Source organism: Vombatus ursinus, unplaced genomic scaffold, assembly GCF_900497805.2.
Source record: "Vombatus ursinus unplaced genomic scaffold, bare-nosed wombat genome assembly UNPS02014793.1, whole genome shotgun sequence".
Lineage (NCBI taxonomy): Eukaryota > Metazoa > Chordata > Mammalia > Diprotodontia > Vombatidae > Vombatus > Vombatus ursinus.
In genome coordinates this window covers 9498597-9516744 of record NW_020954571.1, presented here as the reverse complement: position 1 = coordinate 9516744, position 18148 = coordinate 9498597, and the positions used below count along the sequence as shown (strand labels likewise).

The 18148-nt window shown below is 38.3% G+C and overlaps 1 protein-coding gene across 2 annotated transcripts in view; it reads right to left on the bottom strand.

Moving 5' to 3' along the window:
* FNBP1 (formin binding protein 1) overlaps positions 1–17497 on the bottom strand; it is a 173538-nt gene extending 156041 nt beyond the window's left edge. Inside the window, exon 1 of one of the 2 annotated variants that reach the window (XR_003569764.1) lies at positions 17432–17497. The gene's annotated coding sequence lies outside the window, so the exon portion shown is untranslated. Of the gene's footprint in view, positions 1–16093; positions 16313–17431 lie in introns of those variants that run through there. The other variant, XR_003569765.1, reaches the window with a different exon arrangement.
* Between the last annotated feature and the right edge of the window lie 651 nt (positions 17498–18148).

The window sequence follows — 18148 nt, the reverse complement described above, 5'->3', positions numbered from 1 at the left end:
GAGTTCAAATCCAGCCTCAGACACTTGAATACTTACTAGCTGTGTGACCCTGGGCAAGTCACTTAACCCTAACTGCCTCACCAAAAAGAAAAAAAAAAGTGAATGTTGAAAACTATCTTTACATGTAATTGGAAAAAATAAAATACTATTAAGTGGAAAAAAAACAATGTTATTGTGAAGAAAGTTCTTTATAAATCTGAAAATGCCAATATTATTTAAGGATGGAATTAAGAATACATGCACTCTAAAAATTCTATCTAGACACTATCCTCACTGTGGGTTCTTGAAGACTATCAGTGGAGCTGAAGCTTTAGTAGAAACTACTAATCTGGAAAGATTTTAAGTATTGGTTCAGCAATAGACTATAGCTTTTATCCAAGGATAAACACAGCTAAGTGCCAAGATATTCATCACTAGAAGGCTAGCCACTGGTTAACATTTTTGGTCTGAGTAATTTTTAAACCAATCATCAAGCAAGCAATAAGAATTTATTAAGTGTCTACTATGCCATTATGCTAGGTGTTGGGGATACAAAGACAAAAGTGACACAGTCCCTGACCTCAAGGAATTTGCAATCTTTTAGAGAACATGGGTCATCACACACACACACACACACACACACAAGTTGACTTTGGAGCAAGGGCATTAATAGCTGGGGGATCAGAGAAAGCCTCATGTAGAAGTCAGGTCTTGAGGTGGGTTGACGAATAGAACTCTAAGAGCCGGAGGTGAGAAGAGAATGCAATTTCAGGTATAGAGAACACCCACTGAAGCAGCTGGTAGTGCAGTAGATAAAGATGAAAGTGTACTTGGGAAGACCTAAGTTCAAATTTGGCCTCAGACACTTACAAGCTTGTGTGACCCTGAGCAAGTCACTTAACCTCTGTTTACTTCAATTTCTCCAACTGTAAAATGGGGATAATAATTGTAACTACCGTGCCAAGTTGTTGAGAGAATCAATCGGATAATACTTGTTAAAGCACTTAGCATAGTGCCTGGCACATAGGAGGCTCTATACAAATGATTACTTCTTCTTTTCCTGTACTTTCCCAGAACACGGACATGGATATGGGAAATGGGGTGCCTTCCCTCTTCCTCAGTAAGGACAATTTGACTGGCCCTCAGGGAGCATGAAGGCAGTATTGTCACACATACCGTGTAATAGTAAGTCTAGAAAGCTGGGCTGACAGCAGCTTATAAATACTAAACAGAGAAGTTTATATTTGATCCTAGAGATAGCAGGGAGTCACTGGAGTTTAATGAGTAGGGGAATGACATGTTCAGACCTGAGCTTCAGGAAGATCAATATGGAAACTGTGTGGAGGATGGATTGGAATGGAAATGTACTAGTATTTATGTTCAAGCCCGAGTTAGACTATCTCCATTGGTGGTGATAATGATGACTGTATTCTACCTGCTTGCCCAAGAGATCAAGTTGCAGAAGAGTTTGGGAAAATAAAGTCCTTCTTTTTCTTCTTGCTTAGATAATAGGCACACTGGATCCCAAACCCTCTTTGGGGAGAAAATGGGAAAGAAATATGTCCCTGATTTCAGCTTGCCTTCCTGAAGACACTAGGCAATTTCCACATGAATTAGATTAAGGACTTTCTCATTTGAACTGAGATAACTCCCAGGGGTAGAGCTCCTTTACTCTGTGTATTGGCCAGTAGATCCTAATCAGTATATCTTCTCTGATTTTTGTTTGCCATCTGCTTGGATAAATGGGTTTACTTGTGAAGATCGTTTATGTAGCCAGCATTTGGTAGAAAAGAGTACAGCCTTAGCACATAAGCTTGGAGTAATCTGTGAGGGATTGTCTGATGTTGGCTACGTGCCACGTGGGGGTTGTGGCAAGATGGGGCAGGGACAAGATATTAGGAAGTAACCGGAGCTCACGCTCCCAAGGCAGGGGGCTGTGCCATGTGGAGTTGTGGTGAACTGGGGTAGGAACAGGATACGGGGAAGTAGCCAGAGCATGTGCTCCTGAGGCAGGGGGCTGTACCACGTGGGAGTGGGACGGCAGAGAAAGAGCTCCCTTTGTCTAGTCCTCTCCCTAGGTGCAGTGCTAACCCCAGACATCCCCCTATGGTATCTGATCCTACAATCATTCACTGGTAGGCGGGCTGAGGAGGAGGGGCTAGGAAGGTATATAGGGGCAGTAGGGGTCGGAGCTCGCTCTCTCTTGCTCTTGCTTTCCTGCTTGGCCTTGCTGTGATGGCCTCTGAATAAAGTTCGAGTGTTTGCACCTCCTGATCAGGTCGTCTCTGTTTATCCGGGTGGGCTCCGAAGACTGGTAGGTATGACCTTGGCAGCCTGCTCCTGTTAGGAGGAGAGTGCACGGCACGACCGGCACAGTAATCTTTCCTATTTAAGGGATAGTGATGCAAAAAAGCAACTTGAACCCAAGAACAAAACCACTTTCCCTAGCGCAGCAATATTTTGGGAGACAGACAGACATAATTCTAATTCTGGTACCACCTTTCTGAAGAAAGCATCCAGTTTCCTGGACTCCCCTCCAGTAATGAATCAAAATCTCCTTTGAAGAGGGGTGGATGCAATTATTGAGATTCATACCTCTCTACAAGTCTAATTTAGACAAATTCATGTTGATATCTACATGGTCAACATACACTTTAAGTACGCATGGATAGAAAGAGTACGCAAACCAAAAAACACTTAGATGTTTGAAAATTTGATTTAAATATAATTCATTCTATAGGTATTCAAGTACAAAATAGCTTTTTGGTACAGATTCAGGAATTCATCTATTGCCATGGGAAACTGTCACCATAATACATAACACATCAGAAAATTATCTTCAACTTATAGTCTTAGAAAACTGTCTGAGCTCTGAGAGGTTAAATGACTTTATTATAGTCACAATGTAATCAGTACCCAGATTTGATCCTAGGTCTTTCTAACCCAAAGGCCAGCCTTTGATCTATTACCCTAACTCAAAAACCATGCTTCAAATTCTGTCTTCTAACTTTCTGGACTTTAAAACCACGCCTAAACTGCTATCTCATCCTGGAACTTCCCTCTGGTCCTGAGGCCTCTTTACTCTGGAACAACCAACTATCCCCAAATCCTTCCCACCCTGGAATATCCTCCACACGCTTTTCCTATTGGTGAGTTCTTTCTGGGGCCTCCACTTTGTGGAAGGACTCAGCTCAGACAGGCTAATTTTCATTCTCTTCTGAGCTCCACTCCTGACTTTATGGACTTCTAAACCACCATCATGCACAGGGTATCTTTATCCTCCCTCCCACTACCTATTTTTCAGTTCCCTTTTTTGTGTTGTCTTCCCCATTAGAATGTAAGCTCCTGGAGGGTAAATATTGTCTTTCTTTTTTTTTTTTATTATATTTGAATCCCTAGCATTTAAGATAGTGCCTTGCTTTAAATCTACTGTCTTTTATGATTCTCATATATAAAAAGATTTCATTCTTAAACCAGTTATGTCCAAATCTCATACAATGTCTAATTCAAGCTTTATAATTGTATTTCTTTACACCACAGTCAGATGATTCTACATTTAGACCAAATGTTCTGAAACTTCAGGTATGACCTAAGGATTAACTTAAAAACTGACAAACTAGGGGGAAAAATCATCTAGTCATTTCCCTCCTCCTCTCTCTCTCTCCCGCCACACACACACACACACACACACACACACACACACACACACACACAATCCATTTTTGTAACTCCATAAACTTCATCTCCTCTGCAAATGTTCTGCAATAGTTAATTGCAGAACAACTTACTGTCTTAAAAGATTGCCTGGGTTAACCTTAGAGATTAAGTGACTTATCCAGGTCAACACAGGCAGCGTGTGAAACTGGCAACATTTGAAATCAAGTGTTCCTGATCACTAAGGCTAGCTCTCTATCCACTATACCACAGCTTCCTCTCTTGATATATGAGTACAGACATGTACATATATTTACACACTTTCAGTTGAGAAATGCTCAACAAAGTAGCAGTTAGAACCAAAGTTAAGCATTCATGAGGAATAATTTATCAGATAACAGCAATACAAGAATTAATACGGGCAAATTTCAAAGAACTACCTTTCACTGTCAACCACATACTTAGAAATAATTTTACTTTACTAGAACAAAAACTGAAATAGATTTGTGATCTAATCAATTTGGATATTCCCTTCAATGATTCAAATTGCAATTTACCATGCCTACTCATCCTATCCAACATCTGCCCCTGTTCTACTCTAACAAGTTTGCACAAACTTCAGCAATTTCAAGTGCTGAAGGCTTTCTTTGATTTTCCCTCACATCCAAAGGATACCAAGAAAAGCACTGGGGCTGTTTAACTATCATCTCTTGACCTTGTGATATGACTAGCTCACCTTCTCTCAGCGAAAGTAGCAAAAGGTAGAGTAAAAAAAGAGAAGCGTGTGATCAACATAAATAATTATTACTAAAATTATGTCTAATGCAACTATGTAGTTAACTATGAAACTAAAGAAAATATTATGATGACTATGTTGAAGCTTCAGAATCCCAAAGGAGATATAAAAATAAAACAAGATGCTACACCTAATCTCCCCAGCTAGAAGTGATTCTTTCCTTTTTGAATTTTCCATTTCACTCTATTTGACATGTCATATGCACTTAAAACATATACTAATGTGTATTCTAGTTTACTCATACACATTGGTCTCATCCCTCTCTCCCCCACCATTAGACCACAGCACCTTCAGGCAAGGGAATGTGTCAATTCACTTTATAAATCCTTAGGTACATTGTCTTACATATTCAATTGATGTTTATTGACTTATTCTTAGAAGTTTCTAAACCAGAAGAGCTTTTTTAAAAGTAGATAAATAACTGTAATATAAAAAATAATGTAATAAGAGGCAGCAAAGTGGCACAGTGGCTAATTTATTGGGCCTGGAGTCAGAAAAAGCTGAGTTCAAATCTGGGCTCAGATACCTAGTAGCTGTATGACTCTGGGTAAGTCACTTAACTGTTTGCTTTAGTTTCCTCAACTGTGAAATAGGGATAATAATAGTACCTACCTTACAGGGTTGTTATGAAGATCAAATAAGTTAATATTAGTTAAGTGTTTAGCACAGTACTGGTACATATTAGACTCTATATAAATGCTTACTGACTTCCCTTTATAAGAAGAGAAGGGGAAAAAAAGACTAAGAATTCGAGGAAGGAAAAATCACTTCTGCCCAAAGTATCAAGGAAGATCCTGTGGAAAATGGTAGTATTAGGTCTTGAAAGATGTAGAGGAAGAAAAAACCCATGACCTTGAGATGAGGACGCATATTACACTTAGGTAAGGATTGAGAGAAACAGACTATATATTGTAATAAAAAATGTACTATAAACTGCTCAGTCAGAAGTAAGAAATGGATGATAAGTTCTGGAAAAACATTAAAACATCTAGCACAGAGGTAGGATATAGTAATGATAGAATGTTGCAGATAAGCCCCATGACTGGCTATAAGGTTAGGAGAGGGAGACCCAACCCATCTTTCAACTCTCCAGTGGATTGATTACACAGCCCAGGGGGTCAAGCCACAGTCTCTTTAAAGACCATGCATAAGCCGGAATCAGCTCAAATATCATGTCCCCACCAAATATGTTATTCCATATAAACTATCTAAATCTAAATAGTATTAAACTGGTACCACAAAACTGAATCAATCGTTAGAATGGTCCTAAAGTACCACCTTTAATTTACTGTTTTTCAGCATAAGAAAGATTAAATGCTTTAGGAATGAAAAACTATCTATATACCACTATATTTGCTAATAAAATGTATGAATGGTAGGGAAGAGCCAGCAGCTATGAAAATAAACGAATAATTATGATTATGAAAAGGAGTAAATTGTTGCATTTTTCTTGGGGGAAAAAGCTGATATGGACATAAAGCCCTGTTAAGGAAGGTGGAGAAATAAGAAAAAAGTACGGGGCAGCTAGGTGGTGCAGTGGAAAAAGCACCAGCCCTAGAGTCAGGAGAATCTCAGTTCAAATCTGGCCTCAGACACTTGACACTTACTAGCTGTGTGACCCTGGGTAAATCACTTAACCGTATTGCCTAGCCCCCCCCTCCAAAAAAAAAAAAAAGAAAAAAGTAAAAGAAGTTGTTGACTTAGCTACATTGAGCAGGTTTTTCTAATCAAATTATAACTACCATCGTAATGAACTTCAAAAACAATAATAGACTCAGAAGTCCTGAATTATTTTTAGGATTTAAAAGAAAAGAAACTAATTCTAAACACAATGCAAGGAATATGGCTTTAATATTTAAGGTAAAGGGTTGTCATTAGAAAAGCAGCTTATAAATTTGAAAACAGTATACAAGTATGACAAAATTATTATTTCCCTCTCTTTTGGACTGATTTACAATACGTATGACTGTTTAAGTTATGAAATCTCACATAAAATATACTGCATAGTCAAGAGAAAAAAAGTAAATAAAAAATTTGATAAATTAAAATTCTAATAAAAATTTATTATGCACTTACTATAAGCAAAACTCTGTACTAGACACAAAAGATAAGTAAGTCACAGTCCTTACTCCTAAGGAGTATAAAAGTCTAAGAGGTAGAATAAGAAAGGTTTATGATTGATGAATGGATTGATTTATGATAACAATTTGCATTTATTTTACAAAATAATTTTGAGGTAGACAGTGTTACCATATTTTATAGATGAGGAAACTAAAGCTCAGAGAATTAAAGGGCTGATCCACAGTCACCAAACTAGTAAGCTCACTTACTAAAGCCCAGGTCTTCTTTCCAAAAGAGTTCACTACCTTGCTTATAAATTCATTCCATACATAACAACAACTTAAACAATCAATAAAGAGATTCAATATTCCCAACTAAAATTTCAATTCTTTTGCTAAAGGTCTATCTTTAAATCACATACAGTCCAGCTAGCAAGTTATTACTACTAAAAACAAACAATTCACATTAAAAATATTAATTCCATAATATCTCACACCCATGGTTTAAACTCTAATTCAATAAATTAATTTAACATTAAATTCACATAGTCTAAGTAGATTGAAAATTGTGTCAAAATAAAGCCTATTTATTTTTAAAGGTGGGTGGTGTTGATGAAACAAGTATGAGTAATAAAGCCGGAAATACAATATTAGCTTCATCTAGGAAGTAGGTGAAATTTGAACAATCTTTCAAGTGAGCTCTTTGCATGCCATACCACAGTTAAGCAAGAGTGCAAAAGTTATTGTACTCTGTGTGTGTGTGTGTGTGTGTGTGTGCGTGCATGGGTGCATTTGTCAAAACTTACCAATGCCATTTAAAATACTATTTGTTTTAAAAGTTGATTTACACACTTTCCAGTACCATATGTATAGATCAAGCTAGAAATCCTATATTATAAACTGGTTAAAAACACTGCCCCTTTGCCCATCCTCAATTTCCCCATGGCTATTTTATGTGGTATTATATACTTTGACTCAGAGATTCCACTACTAAGAATATACCACTAGGAGGACACTGACAAAAATGGATAATATAATAATATAATATATAACATAAAAATATAATATATTCTATATAAATCTAAAACTTTATAATAGCATTCTGTGTGGTAGCAAAGAACTGAAAACAAAGTATCCACTGGGGAATAGAATGTGAATGTAGTAGAATGTTACTACGTTGTAAGAAACAAAGAATATGATGGTTACAGAGAAGTATAGAAGACTTACATGAACTGATAAAGCAAGAAAAGTCAGGAAAATATATATAATGACTAAAACAATGTAAATGGAAAAATCAATCACAAAACAATCTTAACTGAATGTTGCCCACAAAGAAAAGAAATGAGAAGATACTTTTCTCCCATTTGGAATAATCTGGGGGGTCCATGGATATATAGTGATGCTTATAATGTCAGATTTTTCCCCCCAAAGTAATGACTTTATTTCTGCATCAAAATAATTAATTTTAAGTATCAGATAACTAAAAGTAAAATACTAGTTTTCTTATAAGGAAAATTTTTAAAACCCTGTAAATATGAAATGTGTCAATAAACTTGATATCATTCTTTCTGAAATTAAAAATTTAAAGAAAAAAAAGGAATGGTTTTGCTGATTTTTTTTCTCTTATTTTTTTTAATAAAAAATTTTTGTTGTAAGTGTTGGTTGGGAGGCAAGGTAAGAGGGAAGAATACAGTGGGAAAATCTAGGTTTTGTTAAAAAAAGGCATAAATAAAAATCTATTTTTAAAAAATATTTTTTGGAACACTAATGCATTGTTGGTAGAGTTGTGAACTGATCCAACCATTCTGAAGAGCAATCTGGAACCATGCCCAAAGGGCTAAAAACTATGCATATCATTTGACCCAGCAATACCACTAGTAGGTCAGTATCCCAAAGAGATCATACAAATGGGAGAAAGATCCACATGTACAAAAATATTTATAGTTGCTCTTTTTGTGGTGGCAAAGAATTGGAAATTGAGGGGATCAGTTGTGGAATGGCTGAACAAGTTGTGGTATGTAAATGTAATGGAATACTATTGTGCTATAAGAAATGATGAGCAAGGAGAAGTCAGAAAACCTGGAAAGACTTGAATGAACTGATGATGCTAAGTGAAGTGAGCAGAACCAGGAGAACACTGTACACGGTAACAGCCACACTGTTTGATAACTGACTTTGATAGATTAAGCTCTTCTTAGCAATGTAAGGATCCAAGATAACTGCAAAGGGCCCATGATGGAAAATGCTGTCCAAATCCAAAAAAAGAATTATGGAGTCTTAATGCAAAATAAAGCATATTATTTACTCTCTTTTTTTTTCTTTTTTTTTGTTTCTTCTTTTTTGTGGTTTCTTCCATTGGTTCTAATTCTTCTTTACAACATGACTACTGTGAAAATAAGTTCAATATGAATGTATATCTAGAGCCCATATCAAATTGCATGATGTCTTGGGGTGGGGAGAGGAGAGAGATGGAGAGAAAATTTGGAACTCAAAATCTTATGGAAGTGAATATTGAAAACTAAAAATAAATAAATGACTTTTAAATTGCATAAAAAATATTTTTTTAAAGTCTCCAAAGTTGAAGTATCAGATGACCTCTCCATTCAAGGGTGAAGAAAACATGGAAACATTCAGTCATATTGTTCTAGACACTACTATTGTAATTTAAATAATAATTTTTTCCTGTAGCTACATCTATCAAATTGAGAGCACAGATTTGGAAGATGTTTAAGGACAAAGAACAGCAGAAGAGCTAGAACAATGGTTAAACAACTAATTAGCATTCTCAAAAATAATGAAACCAACAACCTAGGTCTAATTTAAGTTAATAATGGGTCTGACGCAGCAAGACTGCAAGATGCAAGTATGTGCCCAGATAAAAATTTAAAAAAAGATTAATTTTATATATACACATATGTACAGTATACATAGATACATATAAACATAGATGTATATTTTTCAATCAACAAGCATTTATTCACATCATCCCCCTACTCATTCCTTCTTTCCTCTAGTCTCTGATAAGGTGGTCCTTGCTGCCCTCCAATTCTTACTTTGTCCTCAACATTTGCAGTCTGGCCTCCTACCTCATTACTGCACTGAAACTGCTCTCTCCAAAGTTACCAATGACCTCGTAGTTGATAAATTTGATCATTTTTTTCTTAGAACTCAGAACTCATACTTCTTGAGCTAAATGTTACATTTAAAATACTGTTGATCATTCTGTCCTGCACATAATTTCTTCTCCCTGAGCTTTCATGACACTACTCTTTCCTGGTTATCTTCCTATCAAACTGCTCCTACTCAGTTTCCTTTGCTGGTTCATGTAGATCTTGTCCCTAACTGTGGATACTACTGAAAGCTCTCTCACCCTAAGTCTTCTCTTTCTACATGCTCTTAATTCCCACGAATTAAATTATCATTTTAATTCAAATGACTCACAGATCTATATATCCAGCCCCAATTTCTCCCCAGAAACCAATAAATCCTGCATCACCTATTACCTATTGGACGTTTCAAACTAGATGATCTGGAGACATTTTAAATTCAACATATCCAAGACAGAACTAATTATCTTTCCCCTGCAGACAAACACACTTTCTCTTCTACACTCACCTGTCAGGTCTCCCAGGATTACAATCTTGATATTATTCTTGATTCCTCATTCTCCCTCATGGAATATATATCCGATCAGTTTCCAAATCTTGTAGTTTCTACCTCTATAACATTTCCTGCATTTGAGCCCTTCTGTCTACATATACAGAACAAAAAAAGAGCATCTCTAAAATTACAGGTCTATATTCTATATATAGCTGCTTTTCTCAAGCACCACATTCTAATGGAAGCCTTTTCTATTCCTCTCAACTGCTAGCTCTATCCCTCTCAAGCTACCTAAAAATTTAATTACTTTATATTTATTTTGTATATACTTATATGTCCTTGTTATCTCCTGTGTTAAGATGTAAACTTTGGAGCAGGTATTGGTTTTTTGTTGTTGTTACTGTATTTGTATCCTTAACACTGTTGTTGGCATATAACAAGTACTTAAAGGCTTGTGGACTGATTCTTCCAGTTCAATCTTCATCATTATAATTATCAACTTCTTTAAAAAAAAAAAGATATGTTTTAAAAGGAATTTTTAATAATCCAACCATTTTGGAGAGCAATTTGGAACTATGCCCAAAGGGCTATAAAAATGTGCATACCCTTTGACCCAGCAATAGCACTTCTAGGGCTGTATCCCAAAGAGATCATAAAAATGGGAAAAGGACTCACATGTACAAAAATATTTATAGCAGCTCTTTTTGAGGTGGCAAAGAACTGGAAATTGAGAGGATGCCCATTAATTGGGGAATGGCTGAACAAGTTGTGGTATATGAATGTAATGGAATACTACTGTGCTATAAGAAATGATGAACAGGCAGACTTCAGGGAAACCTGGAAAGATTTGTATGGTCTGATGCTGAGTAAAGTGAGCAGAACCAGGAGAACGTTGTACACAATAACAGCTATGTTGTGCAATATCTAACTTTGATAGACTTAGCTCTTCTCAGCAATGCAAGGATCTAAGCCATCTCCAAAAGCCTCATGGTGGAAAATGCTATCCACATCCAGAGAAAGAACTATGGAGTCTGAATGCAGATCGAAGCATACTATTTGCTATTTTTTTTCTTCTGTCGTGTTTTGTTTCCTCTTTCTGGTAGTTCCTCCTATTGGTTCTAATTCTTACAACATCACTAATGTGAAAATATGTTTAATAGGAATGTATATGCATAGCCTATATCAGACTGCGTGCTGTCTTGGGGAGGGAGGTGGGAAGGAGAGGGAGAAAAATTGAAAACTCAAAAGCTTATGGAAGCAAATGTTGATAATTCAAAATAAATTAATTAAAAAAAGAAAAATATATGTTTTAAAAGGAATTTTTAATAGCATCTCACCTGCTCTCTTAAGATGAATAAAAACATAAGCTTCTATAATGGTACTTATTTTTATTAGCCTATGTACCTTATTACATAAGTGGCTCTTAACCTAGGTTCCATGAAGTTTTTTTTTAAAAAATATTTTGATAACTATCTCAAAATAATTGATTTCTTTGTAATGCTATGTATTTTGTTTTATGCAACTAAAAACATTACTCTGAGAAAGGTTCCAGAGTTTTCACCAGACTGCTAAAGGAGATCATGATACAAAAAAGGTTAAGAAACCCTGTCCTAGGTAGTAGCTTACTAAATTTTGCACTATTATAACACTTTCTAAAGTCTTCAGTAGCAAGAGTCTATAAACAAGTCAATTTAGAAGCATGAACAAATTCAGTGGAACTCTTTTATAACTGATATTTGGAATGATGGTTAAAACCAAGTCAGTAAGATACAAATGGACTATTAGGCTCTAATTTAAAGCTGATTCTGTATAATTCAACATGTGATACAGTCAAATCCATAATAGTTATGCTATAATTTACTAATCACGTGAAGGGAATGTATATTTTAAAAGCCTCTACAGACTGTCATATTAACGTGGTGGTGAGGTATGTCAGTACTGTGAAACTCTATGAAATACTAAAATCACTTTATGCTACTAGCATAAGACCACCCAAATCACAGCTCATTTTTTTCCATCCATTGGAGTACAGTTCTGCCAAAGTTAGCTTTTACCACCCTATCATTATGTCATTATGTATGCACAGAATCCCAAAGCCACCATTCAAATAAAGTCCTCAATCACTAGCCAACATTATGCTGCCAAACACAGTAGGCATCCTATATGACCAAAAAGAATTTGTGAATTTTTAGTTTAATTTTCTGAATTATTAACAATAAGAAAAACATTAGCATATCACTTTAAGCTTGGGAAAGAGCTTTCTATATATTATTTCAGTTGAGTCTCAAATAAACCAATACTCTACTCTTTATTTGATATGGGACGTAAAAATTTTTTTTAACAGTTTTCAAAGGTATAAAGCACTTTTTTGGTCTAAACCTGTGATTTCACTGGTGTAAGGGATGCTATTTATTTCTTTATTTATTTTTAGGCAATTGGGGTTAAGTGACTTGCCCAGGGTCACAGAGCTAGTAAGTGTCAAGTATTTGGTCTGAGGCTGGATCCTGACTTCAGGGCTGATGTGCCACTTAGCTGCCCTCATTGGTGAAAGGAACTCCAGGTGAAGACACTCCCACTGTTAAAGATTTTCCGCTGATGTTAGTGGGATACTGGTAGATTAATTGACCTGTTTGGAGTCAAGGTCAGTAAGTAGTTTAAGTGGTAGAGAAGGACCTTGTATTCAGGGCTTGTTGACTCCCAGGTGAGCTTTCTATCTACTATGCCACAATTACTGGTACATAAGTGCAAAGAATTGCTATATGAAATAGATTGATGAAATTCCAACATATTATCAAAAAATTATAGAATGAATTCAATCTTTCTAGTTTTGTCACATTTTGAGGGTATTAATTCTGAATTTAATTTTATCAGTATATTTTTGCCACATAAGTGGAATGCTGATTTTGGGGAAAAGAAAGATAAGAGGTAAATTTAGTTTAATAGTATTCAAGTTTGTGTAAAATTGTGTTTATACTACTTCAGTACTCAAATGTTTCACCAACCTTAAAGTCCTATATGTCGGGTATTATTAGTATTGATTTGCAAAGTTAAGCTCTAAATTCCCAAGCATTTTTGGTAAAAGACTTGATGTTTACGATGTCTGGCAGCATGATGGGGGCTAGTGATTGCTATGCTTTCTCTGAATGGTGAGTCTGGGATTATACACATATTAATAACATAATGACAGGTCCTTAAAAGTGTACTTTGGAAGAATTGAAAAGACAGGTAACTTGAGAGGTCTTTATTAGAAGGCAATCTTAGCATTTCATAGGGTTTCACAAATACTGCAATATTTTATAGCAAGTATGACAGTCTGTAACGGCCCTAAAAATGTAAACATATACCATGTGCACCTGTGAAGTAGGGGCCAAAGGCAACACTAGCCCCATTTCACAAATGAGGAAATTGAGGTTCAGAGAAGTTAAGTGATTTGCCCATATTTATGGAGCTAACATGAGTAGGAGATAGTGTTTGAACTCGGGATTTACTAAATTCCCTAAGTACAAAACATGTTCACATATGGTTGCTGATAAAAGAAGGCACTTTAAAACAATTTGCCACATTTATGAATGCTTGTGTTTTATCTTTTTAAGAGCACTTGTGGCTGTTATTCCACATAAAGTGTGGTTTCTACTTTTGCTAATTTGCTTTAATAACTCATGAATTTGTATCTTTTTTCCATTAGCTACTCTAGGACAGAGTAATTCTAGTATAGGTATTTTTTTATTTTCTTCCCATTAACACTATTATGATACTCTGTATAAAAGGAACTGAATAATTTATGTTGACTGAGTCACAGTCTTAAAGTCACAGTAGGTAAAATAAGAAAATGTAATTGTTTCCTCTTACTATAATAATAGTTGATTTACATAGGGACTTTAAATTTTGTAGTGGATGAGCTCATCCATATACATAATCCTGAGCCCCACAACAACACAGTGTAATACTACAGGCATACTCCATTTTTCAGATAAGGACTCAATCAACAACCATCTATTAAGCACTAAGTATATGCCTAAGTCTTACTACACAGTTATTAAAATTAAGAAGTGAGATTTGAACCCAGCTCTTCCTGATTCCAAGACTAGCTGTATACCATGCTGCCTCATACATATTTTCCAATTAACTTTCCTCCACCTATCCTGTCCAAGTGCGCAGGCAAAATAAAATGGGGAAACACAGGACAAATGGAATTATTTTATCAATTTTCTTCTCTGCAGCTGTCACCTTAACACTAGTCACTTCTGATAAATATCTAATTCCTAAAATTATATGTCTACCCAAAAACTCATTGTAGTTTCTCTTCCACCATTACGGTGCAAATTACTGTCTCCTCATAAAGTCATTCTCAATATGCTCCTACCCTACCCTACCCCACCCCATTTTTCTTCAGATTTATTAGAAAATGGACCGTGTGGAGAAAAAATAGAAAAGGAGAAAAGAAAGTGATCAAGTGATATAATACTTAAAAGGAGTAGATTACATTTCTTCTAAGTAGGTATTTTCAAATATTTTGATTCTCTGTTACAAAAGGTGTATCTGTAAACATAAGAAGCAAATCTTAAGACACCAGTGAGTTTATATAATTAATGAATTCTCTTCCTCTGAGGTTGCGGCTTGCTTGTGCCTTTTCAAGGCTTCGGCAAAGAAATGATTATGTAAAAACCGTTATGCCACTATGCACTAGGTTTCTGTAAAAACTTTAACCTTGTTTTATCTTGCCTTGGAGATTTTGTGGCCTCACACTACCCTCCCTCGACCTTTTCCCCTCAAAATGCTTCAGAATCTTATTTTTTAAAATGTTAAATGAGGTACTTAGTACTTGGTCCAAGGGAATTGCCTCGCCCTTATTCACAGTATTTTAATTCTAACTTGTAAATAGCACTCAGGTCAAATAACGCACAACCGTTCCTTTTACCTTCCATCCCATCTAAAACCTTTAGAGAAACAGTCTTTTCCACTGTCCCCAGCTTCCTTAGTCCTGATTTAATAACATGGACAGCAGCCCTTTGCCTCCAGAAACCATCAGGCCCAGCAATTGAGCTTCCAAATACAAAGCTCTTTTTCCCTCTTCAAAGATAACAACCAAAAATCCAAAGCTCCCTCCACAGAAAGCAGCCAACGGTAACCTGCTCCTGCACCTTTTCATGCTGCCTTTACCAATGCGCTCGCTTTCCCCCATTTCTAGCTATTTCTTCTGGAGGTCGAGATAATTCACCTCAAATATGCGCCTTCCTCATGTTAAGGACACAAGGTTTGCTCCTTCTTCCCTAAGAGAAAAAATCTCAAGTTTTTTACTCCTGGGCAATAAACAGCACCTCTCCTCCAGCCCCAAATCTTTCCCCTCCCCAACACACCCACACCTATTTCGAGATCAGAGCTCTCTTCCCTAGAGCTACTAGAGTTTCCTAAAACCCCCACACCCTTTTTACGAGGAAGATCTTGCTTCTGCTCCCAGTAACCCCGAATCCGATCTGAAGCATTTTTCCAGCCAAGAGCACCGGCTTCCCCCTGCCCCCCGCAGTGTCCCCTCAGGCTGAAGGGGGGTGGCGGTGGGGAGGACAGCCACTCCTCAACTGTAACACCCTCCCCACCAGAATAACGCAGCACTTCTGCACCCCTCATTTCTCCAAGGAAAAGGGGATTCCTCCTACCCCGGGAGCTAACATAGTAATCACAGAGCCCCTCAGATTCTTGGACTCCTCCCCTCCCCGCGTCAGAACCTCTCCTCCCCGCGGAGGAAAGCGCCCCTCTCCTTCAAACCCCCTCCCCTCCTGGGAGAATTCCACGCGCCCCCTCCCCTCTGTCCTTGCCCCCAGCGAGGATCCTTCTACGCCCCTCCCCAAGGAGAGGATTCCACGCTCCCTTCCCTCCGGCCCTCTACCCAGCAGGGTTCACGCCCCCTCCCCCAGCCCCCTCAAGGTTCCACGCCCCCTCCCCTAAGTCCTTTCCTCCTCCCGCGAGGGCCCCCCCTCTGCCCGAGACTGCAGGAGCCCGCACTCACCCACAGCTCGGTGCCCCAGCTCATGGTGCAGGGGGCGGGGAGGGGAGATCTGCGTCCAGCTCCAGTGCTCAGTCCCCCGTCCAAGGCCGCCGCCGCCGCCCCCCTCCCCTCTTCTCCCGCTCTTCCTCAGCTCGAGCTCCGAGACTCCAGGGCGGGCGACTCCAAACGCCCGAAGCTCCGTTCCTTGTCCTCCAACCGGGCCGCCCCCAGCCCAGCCCAGCCCAGCCCGCAGCCTCTTCGGCCGACGCCGGCTGCAGGGCTCTCTCCCTCCCCAGCCCTTACCTCCGCCTCCTCCCCTCTCGCCGCTCCTCAGCAAAATGGCCAGAGGAGCCAACGGCAGCCGCGGCAGCCGCCAGACTCCGCGGAGAGGGCGGGGCAGCACTGACAGCTCGCGCGCTCGCTAGCTCACGTGCGCGCGCGCGGACGCTCCTCAGGCTGGAGGGGGGGAGGGGGGGGAGGGGGGGGAGGGGGGGGGGGGAGGGCCGAGGAGGAGGGAGCGAGACCGCGAGCCGGGGTCCGGGTTCTCACCACCCCGGAGTCAGGGCGCCACCAGCTGGTAGCGCAAATGCAGGGAGAAAGTGGAGCAGCAGTTTGTATGCGTCGCCCAGGGGACCGGAAGGACGCCAAGGAGGAAAACTGAAGGATCTGAGTAGGGAACTCCCAAATAAATAAATAAAAACAAAATCACTCCTTACTATTAGTAACTATGCTCTCTGCCCTGAAAAACAGCCACTCGCCCTTTGATGGTATTCTGCAATTATAATTAATAATACTCTGTGAGCGGTAACACTATTGCACTTAATACTACATTGGATTTAATAACAATCCTTTTTCCTTGAAGACCTTAGTAACGACAGTTTGCCATCATGATAATTTTCACATAGCCAGCAACTTATGTGGCTGGGAAAGCAAGGGAATGTAGTCCAGTGAGATTGGCATTATTACAATATTGTCTGCATTGTACTGATACCCGGGAAGCAGGGAGACAGGCCAGGATATAGCACAGAAACTAAACAGCTTTTCGATGATTACAATAGGATGTTGGCACTGGAGAAGCTGTAGCTCCCTAACCTAGAAATTTTAATCTCAAGACTTGAGGTAGTTTTCTAACATTTTCTGCCAAGGAAATGTTAGACATTACATTAATTTTATTTATTAAATATTTCTTACCTTTCCTCTGAAGCTATTGCTTTACTCTAAATGTGTGTGTTCTCAGTAACACATTCCCCACTCCCAAGAATAAACAGCTCCTGTTGTCCTATCTTGCTTACACCATTCACAGAATGGAATGGAAAAGTATTCATTGCTGAGGCACCAGCTTTTTCTCTTAGCACTTACTCTGCTTTGTTCCAACATCTTCTTTCCCAAACCAGAGCTCCTCCTGAGCATCCTTGTATGAATCACTGCAAACCCCAAAAGCAGGCCCCACTATGGAATATTTCAGTAGATGTTTTGCCCTTGTTTATCATCCCCTAACAGAAAGGGTGGAGCTGAAAACCCTTACAGATAAGCCACTTCCTTTACTGAACACAGAAACAATAAATTTAACATGTCCAAACTGTTTAGTCTGTGTTATTTCAATTGCAAACTCCTGTGAACGCTGTTTTGTTCCCATCTTGAAAATATTCGGTCAAGCTGTTCAACAAATCACAAAATAATAACTTTTTGTCTTTTTTGAAAAAATTCAATTCATGGTTCTAGAATCTTTTTGTAAGTATTCAAACCAATGTTAAGATGTTTTGTTTTGTTTTTTAACATTATATCATAGTACTGTTTCTTGTACTGACTCTCTTCGGTTCTCTTCAGACTTTTATCCCCTACTCCCCTTTGCCATATTGTCCCTTCCAAGATGACCTTCCTTTCCAGCCCTCCTGGGTGTCTCCTCCAATTAGAATGAAAGTTCCTTGAGGGTAAGAACTAAGAGGTAGCCAAATTAAGTGCCTAATATATGTAAAGCATTGTGCTAAGTGCTGAAGGAGATACAAAGCCTGGTTTCTTCCCTTGTGGAGTTTAAATTCGAATAAAGGAGATAAGTCAAGTATATAACTATTTTAT